The following is an 8,326-nucleotide window of genomic DNA, read 5'->3' on the forward strand; positions in this document are numbered from 1 at the left end:
AAAAAAAAAAAAAAAAAAAGGTTCAGGGATAGTCCACATCTTTTGGGGCAAGTGCTTTCCCATGACTTGGCATGCTTTGAGTTTTCCCAGGTCACAGTCTTACAGTATGTAGATCACATTCTATTACGTGGCCCCTCAGAGCCAACGCACCTGTGCTTTGCTAAATTTTCTAGCAGACAGAGGTTGTAAGGTCTCTAAATCTAAGGCACAACTTTACAGTGTTGAGGTAAAGTATTTAGGCCTCGTCATATCTAAGGGACCTGTGGGCCAGACCTCAAGACAAAAGGACTAAACAAATGCACCCACATACCCCCTAGGTGTGAAATCAGGGATTGATATTCTAAATAAGTAACAACCACCTTCAAAAAGCCAAAAAGAGTCACTAGCCCAGCCCCCTACAGGAAAAGCCCCTGTTCTGTATTCATGCCCGCTTGCTATGTGACTCGCTTCTCCATTTGATCCCCGTTTACTCAATTTTACCTGAACAATTATACTCGTAATCTTATTGGCTGACCGTAGTTGTGTCCCACCTCATGCCCACCTTGTAATTCCCATTGTCCCCCTATCTTGGACCCGCCTCACCTCAGCGTTTTGCTCTATAAAGTCCCTGGGAGGGGCAGGGTCCTTGGCAATCCACTCGCGCCCCTTTCTGTCCCTCTCTTGGATGGAAACTTTCTTTCCCTCAATAAATATATTCTGCTCTTTAAAAAAAAATTTAAAAAATGCAGATTTCTGGGCCCAGCCCACAGCCGTCTGATTTATTAGACCCAGAGAGGGTTTAAGAACATATGTTTCTGGCAAGCGCTGTTGTCCCCCATTCTACTCACTGCCAACCATGCTCAGCTCCACCGTGTTCTTTGGCATCGCTGCTGACGGGAGGCCTTGGGCTGCATCTCCTTCGAGCTGTTTGCGGAGTTCCAAAGACAGCAGGAAACTTTTGTGCTCTGAGCACCGGAGAGAAAGGTTTTGGTCGTAAGGGTTCCTACTTTCACAGAATTATTCTAGGATTTATGTGCCAGGGTGGTGACTTCACATGCCACGAGGGCACTGGCAGCAGGTCCATCTATGGGGAGAGATTCAATGACGAAGACTTCATCCTGAAGCACGCAGTTCCTGGTATCTTGTCCATGGCAAGTGCTGGAGCAAACTCAAACGGTTCGCTGTATTTCATCTGCGCTGCCAAGACCGAGGGGCTGGACGGCAAGCCCGTGTCTTTGGGAAGGTGAAAGAGGGCACGAACACCATGGAGGCCACGGAGCGCTTCCGGCCCAGCAACGGCAAGACCAGCATCACATCACCGACTGTGGACAGCTCTAACGCGTGTGACTTGTGTGTATCGCCACCACCAGACCCTTCCTGTAGCTCAGGAGAGCACCCTGCGCCCCAGCTGCCCAAACGCCCCATCATCTCTGCTCCTACTGCAGTTCTTTGGTTCTGTATTTTCTTTGCTCCCCTCTAAATGTAGCTGGATTGCAGAATTAAGTTTATGGTTATGAATAAAAACTAAATAATGGTTAAACAAATAAAAAGAACATGTATTTCTGCTGAGTGTGGTAGCACACACCTGTAATCCCAGCACTTTGGAGGCTGAAGCAGGAGGATTCCCAGAGTTTGAGGCCATCTAAACTACACAGCAAGACCCTGTCTCACAAAAACAAAAAAAAAGTATAGAAATGGGTGTCATAGGTAATTCTAACTCTTACTCTTCTTTTTAAGTTTTTGAAATTGAGCCTTGCTAACTTGTATAGGCCAGCCTTAGACTCCTGGGCTCAGGTGAGTTCCCTGCCTTAGCTTCCTGAGCAGCTGCGACTACAGGCGCACTTCACTGCACCTGGCTTAGGGCAGTTCTGGTTATAGTGGTCTCTGGACTTTGCGTGTGTGCTGGAGATCGAACCCAGGGCTGCATCCATGCTAGGTAAGAGCTGAGCTACGCCCTAGCCCATCTAGACTTTGAGGAGCCCTGATACAGAGGGCAGAACTTACTGGTCTATTTGATTTCTAGTTGTGTTGTTTATTCACTAATTCACCAGAAGTCTTTCTTTGGCTCTAAAATGAGATTATAGTATTAAATAACATATTGGTCACAAGCGCCTGCCTGGCAAGTGCAAGGTCCTGAGTTCGATTCCTGCCCCCCCCCCCAATAACATATTGGAAGAGAAACCCAAACACATTGCTAATACTGTTATATTCTTGGAACAAGGTCAGCCCCAGCTGGATCTTATTAGGATTTCTGTCTTACCTTTCCTGGTGGAGATACCCAGTACACTCTCAAACAATAGTTCCCCTCTTCTGTCAATGTCTGCTGTTAGCATCCACGGAAATAAAATCCTCCATCATTTGGCTATGAATGGGCACACACCCTACAAATACATCCTCGGAAACGGTCTTCCCCATACCCCAGTCCTGTCAGTGGGGCCTCGAGTATATCACATCCCTCCTCCCCAGGGAAGGGAAAATTACATAGGTCTGTCAGTCCCTCCTAGCATAGCAGAGTGTGATCTTGTATAAGGTTTTTGGGGTGACATGGGGTTCAAGTGTTGCTGGACTTAGACCCATAGGCATTTAACATCATCTGTAAAGTGTGGTTACTTGTGCTGGGCTGTTGGAGGTTGGCATTTAAAATTCATTTTGGCTGAGTGAGTCTAACCCTGACCAGCTAACTTTGAGAAGTAAGGAGCTGGCAGTGGTTAGTTGCCTTGTTTTTTTAGGAGGGAGGAGGGGAGACAGGGTCTTGCTATGTAGTCTAGGCTGGCCTTGAACTCACTGTGTAGCCCAGGCTAGCCTCAGACTCTCAGTGATCTTCCTGCCTCAGCCTCCCGAGTGCTGGGATCACACCCACCACAACCCGCTAGCTGGCAGTGGTTAGTTGACTTTGACTTGTAAAAATGCATTCACTTCTGCCAGATTGTTCATGAATGGAACAGATCTAAAATCTAGTTCTGGTGGATACTCATTACCATGGCTATAGAACCATCATCCTTTTCCAAGTTGATGAGACTCTTTACATTTTCTGTCCCTAGTGTTGGTTTTATTCAACCAAAGCTTCGGGAAAGACTATCAAGTATTTCCCAGTGCTGGACTCTGTGGGAGGCTGATGCAGGAGACTTGCAAGTTCAAGCCCAACCTGGGCAACTTTGTGACTTTGTGAGACCATATCTGAAAGGTGGGAAAGGGAGTGCTGGGGATGTAGCTCAGTAGGATGGTCCTGGGTTCAATCCCTAGTACCAGAATAGAAGGAAAAGGATTGTCCAGATTTTTCACTGTTATTGATTCTTAAGACAAGTTTGCCTGTAAGAGATTCTTTTCACTGTATGTGTTGGCCAGCATTATTCATCTCGATTCTGCCTTTAAGCATTTGTTGAATCATCTGTCAGGACGGTGGATGCGTGGAAGCACCGGAGACTGTGGCAGCAGACAGCAATGCTTGTGAACCAACCAGTTACACAAGACAAATCCTGAGGGACTGGAAGACACAGTGATACCATCACTCGTGATTTTGCAAATTAAATCAAGAAAACATGAGTGACTGCCTGGGTCTACTTTAGATGTTACCTTTTCTTTTAGCTTAGATATAACCTTCACCTGTGGTATAAATTTAGGTGCCGCATGAAATGTTAGCAAGTTCACAGAATCTACCGAAGTTGGCCAAAAAGAAATCTAAGGCTATTCATTACCCATATGCTATTCATTATGTCTGTGGTCCATAAATCATTTCATTTGGAGATTTAAACTTTTTTTGTGTATCCTTGGAACTTGGTCTATTTGAGTCACTACATCAGCCAATGTAAAGAAAATTTTTAAAACTTTTTTTTTGGTTTATTTTAAAGAAAAAGCAATAAAAAAACCACAATAAACACATAAACATAAGAACAAAATTCCAGAACAATGACAGGGTAGCAATGTCAACACATTGCCACATTGGGCGTTGTTCTCTTTGAATTACTTACTCAGAGTATGAGATAGCAGTATTTAATTGTTCAGACAATATTAGCACAAACCTATCTTTTCAGTGGACTGAGGGAAATTAGCAGCATGCCTATCTTTAATATTTTCATGTATACATATATATATATATTTTTTTCCCCCTTTTGTTTTGCCCTTCCTTCTTTTTTTCCATTCCCCTAAACCAGTTTCTCTTTCCTTTTGAAATTTCTTCCCATTTTACAACATCTATTGTACATTTTGGATCACATTTACTCTTTCAGCTTCTCACACTAGGGAGACAGACAATACAATGTTTACACATTTGTGTTGGGTTTATTTTACTTATGAGTATTGCCTCGAATAGCATCCATTTTCCTATAAAAGTCTCCAGTTTGTCCTTCTTTATGGCTGAGTAATACTCCATTATATAAAAAGACCACATCTTTTTTATCTATTCCTCAGTTGATGGGCATTTGGGTTGTGTTCAAGATCTAGCTAATACAAATTGTGTTGCTATAAATATGGGTGCACACATATTGCTGTGGTATATTTTTAGTTGTAGGAAGATACCCAGAAGGGGAATAGCTGGGTCAAATGGGACCTCCAATTCTAGTTTCTTAAGGAATGTCCGCACTGATTATCACAGTGGTCGCACCAGTCTACACTCCCACCAACAGTGAAGAAGGATTCCTATTCCCGCACAGCCCCTCCAGCGTTTGTAATTGTTTTATTTCTTGATAATAGCCATTCTTTTGGGGTGAGATGGAAGCTCAGTGTTTTAATTTGCATCTCTCAAATAACCAGCGATGTTGAATATTTTTTCATATATTTATTTGATGTTTGTATTTCTTCATCTGAAAAGTGTGTATTCATCTCGATGTCCATTTTTGAATTGGGTCTTCTTTAAATTTGGGAGGTCTGATTTTTCTGAGTTCTTATACGTTCTTGATAGTAAACCTTTGTCTGACGAACGGCATGCAAACATTTTTTCCCACATTGTGGATTGTCTCTTCACTCTGTTGGTGGTTTCTCTTGCTGTACAAAAGCTTTTTAATAAGATGAGATCCTAAGTGTTGATTCTTTGTGATAGTTCCTGTGTGATCAGGGTTTTATTCATAAAGACTGTGCCTATGCCAATGTCTTCAAGAGTTTTACCTATCCTATCTGCTACCAGATTTAATGTTTCTCTCTTAATATTTAGATCTTTATCCATTTCAACTTTAGTTTAGTGCATGGTGAGAGATATGGGTCCAGTTTCAATTTTCAGCATGTGCAGAACCAGTTTTTTCAGCACCGTTTATTAAAGAGGCTGTCTTTCTTTCAGTGTATGTGTTTGGCCCCTTTGCCAAATATAAGGTGGTTGAACATGTCTGGAGTTGTTTCTGCATCTAAGAAACAATTTATTGATGATCATCTCATATCATTTCACCCCTCAGTGGGTAGAGACATTATTCACAGATATCCTTCCCTTTGTAAGGGGATGCAGTCCGTTGCAGCATCTTACTCTTGGAATGGTCTGACTGATAAACATATAGAACAATTAATTTGAGTTTGGGGTTGTCATTGAAGAGCTTTATTTTTAATTTGGAGAAAGATTCTTGGAGCAGTGCAGGAGATGTGATCGGTCTAAGTGGAGCTAGAGGTATCATCTCTGGTTCATGTTGTGGCAAAGAGCTAAATCCTGAGTACGGTTATAATCCCCTTTCTGACAGAAGGACTTTAACACTTATTATTAATTTATGTGTGTATGGAGCTGAGAATGGAACCCAGTGCCTTGCGCATGCTAAACATGTGCTCTATTACTGATTTATTCTCCCAGCTCCTACTAATTGTTTTATTCCAAAAATGTTGTTGGTTACATTATTTTTAAAAATAGTACTAGCAATACCTTGAGGGACCTTTATGATAGAATTAGGGTGATGGTTGCCTCCAGGAAGGGTTGAACTTTTTTTGTTTGTTTTTTAGAGACAGGCTGGTTTCAGACTGGGAGCAATCCTCCTCAGCCTCCTGAGTGCTGGGACTGGGGTACCCTACCATGTCTGGCTTGTAATTTTCTTTAGCAATGACATTGCATTTGTCTTTATTTAATCCTTTTCTTTAAGCTCGTCTCTAAGATCTGGAGCCTAATCAGCTCCCAATAAGTCTCACTATGTAGTTCAGGCTGGCCTTGAACTCACAGTGTTTCCCCTGCCTCAGTTTCCCTACTGTTGTGATTACAGGCATGTGCCACCATGCCTGGCTAGTGTTCATTTTTAAAGAGCATTCAAGGAAACCAATGTTTCAATGTGAAAGTATGTTTTGACATAAGTAATGCTTATCAAAATAATTAATTAAAATCATTAATTAAAGCTAGATATGGTGGTACATGCCTGTAATCCCAGCACTCTGGGAAGCTGAGGCAGGAGGACTACAAGTTTGTGGCAATTGAGTAATGGTCCAAAAAGGGTGTATGGGTTGGGAACTGCAGAATGTACGGTGATGGCTGCATTGGTGATGGCATGGAGATCTTGCCTAAGGTGATTAATGGTCTATCAGGCTGTTAGTGTGTGGCTGGATGCCTGTCTGTGTTTCTTGTGACATCTGCCAGCAATGGGTGTTGCAGGGAGGCAGCACGGTTGACGGCCTGGAGGTGAGTCTGTAGCCCATACAAACAAAACGTGCACTTTAAAAAATTATGTTTTGTACTACCCTGTCTCAAAAAGACAAATATATATATATAAATATATATATATAAATAAATATATATATAAATAAATATATATATAAATAAATATATATATAAATAAATATATATAATAAATAAATAAAAGGCAATGAGGGCCGGGAAGATGGCTCACTGGCACAGCACCTGCCTGGCAAGCACAAGGTCCTGAGTTCAATTCCTGGTACCAAAAAAAAAAAGAAACCAGGCAATGAGAAAAGCTAAGGCAAACTGTGTTCTACACTGAAACATCCCCAGAACACTCAGAACTGGGCATGCTGCACACAGGCTGCTGGGATTGAAGGTTGGGATGGAGGGGTGGGTGGGGCTGCCACCAGGCAGACTCCTACCGTGCAGGAGTCTGGAGGGGTCAGTATGCACTGATCTTGAATGTTGAGATCCTGGCTTTGCGGCTCACTTGGCTCTGGAACTCTGGCAGACCCTCAGCTTCCAACCGGAGATTAGGCTATGGCTATCTTTCTGAGCAATCTGACTAGCCCAAGACAAACAGAGATAGAGACACCAGGTTCCAAACAGACTGCCGGACCCAGACACTCTTCACTGAATGTTAAAGTGGGTATCTCACCTTCAGCTGAATGTTTATACTCACTTTTTTCAGTGCTGGGCGTTAAAACAGGTACCCAGCACCTTGCACATGGTAGGCAAGCTCTCTACCACTGATGTCCACCCCCAAACAAACCCTCTTTTTTTTTGGAGACGTAGTCTCACTATAATTCATGCCAGCCTCAAACTCACATTGATTCTCCTGCCTCAGTCTCCCATGAGTGCTGGAATTATAGGCATGTAGGTGCCGCCACGCCTGGTTATCTTTTGTTAAATTGAGACCATCCTCTCCCCCTGCTTTATTACTGGAGTTCACTTTGCCTGAAAGGACTTTATTTATTTATGTTTTGTCTTTGTCTCTTTGAGACAGGGTCTTGCTATGCAGTTCAGGTTGGCCTTGAGCTCACTTTATAGCCCAGGCTGGTTTTGAACTCCCAATGATCCTCCTGTCTCAGCCTCCCAAGTGCTGGGTTTACAGGCAGGCATGTGCCACCATGCCCGGCATCTGAAGGGACTTTAATAAATTCACTTGGTCTCTATGAGTGCCTAGCACACACATGTAAACTAAACCCACAAACCTCAAATCATTGTGGAAATTACCAATTCACTGTGAGGACCAATGCAAGAGCACCTACAAAGAAGGAACTCTGGTATAGCCTCAGTTTGTCTCTAGAAATGTTCATCTTTAACATCTACCAAATAGTTTAGACACCTGGGTTTTGGGCTTGAAGAAACCAATGGACCCAGTGGGTGGCCAGGCAGCACGGGCAAGTAGCCTTTCATCCCTTCTGTGAATGAAGACATCAGGACATCAGCTCGTCTCTGCTCCCAGCCAAGCCAGGCTTCTGGCATCTGGTGGCAGCGGTTGAGTTGAGCTGAGTTCCTCATCCCCCCAGACTGGAGTGGCTGTGGGTACTGAGGAAGAAAGTGGGTTAAGAAGTGACAAGCCAGGGGCTGGGGATTTAGCTCAGCGGCAAAAGCGCCTGCCTGGCAAGTGCAAGGTCATGAGTTCGGTTCCCGGTACCGGAGAAAAACCACAAAAAAAATAAAAATAAAAAAAAAGAAGTGACAAGCCAGGGGTAGTAGTGAACACCTGTAATCCTAGCACTCACAAGGCTGAAGCAGTCTGCGGCCAGC

At 43.3% G+C, this 8,326-nt stretch overlaps 1 pseudogene; it reads left to right on the top strand.

The window, feature by feature from the left end:
• Positions 1 to 835: 835 nt before the first annotated feature.
• On the top strand, positions 836 to 1,391 carry LOC102022967 (annotated as a pseudogene).
• The last annotated feature ends 6,935 nt before the right edge of the window (positions 1,392 to 8,326 follow it).

This window comes from Chinchilla lanigera, unplaced genomic scaffold, assembly GCF_000276665.1.
Source record: "Chinchilla lanigera isolate Chin_1 unplaced genomic scaffold, ChiLan1.0 scaffold00040, whole genome shotgun sequence".
Lineage (NCBI taxonomy): Eukaryota > Metazoa > Chordata > Mammalia > Rodentia > Chinchillidae > Chinchilla > Chinchilla lanigera.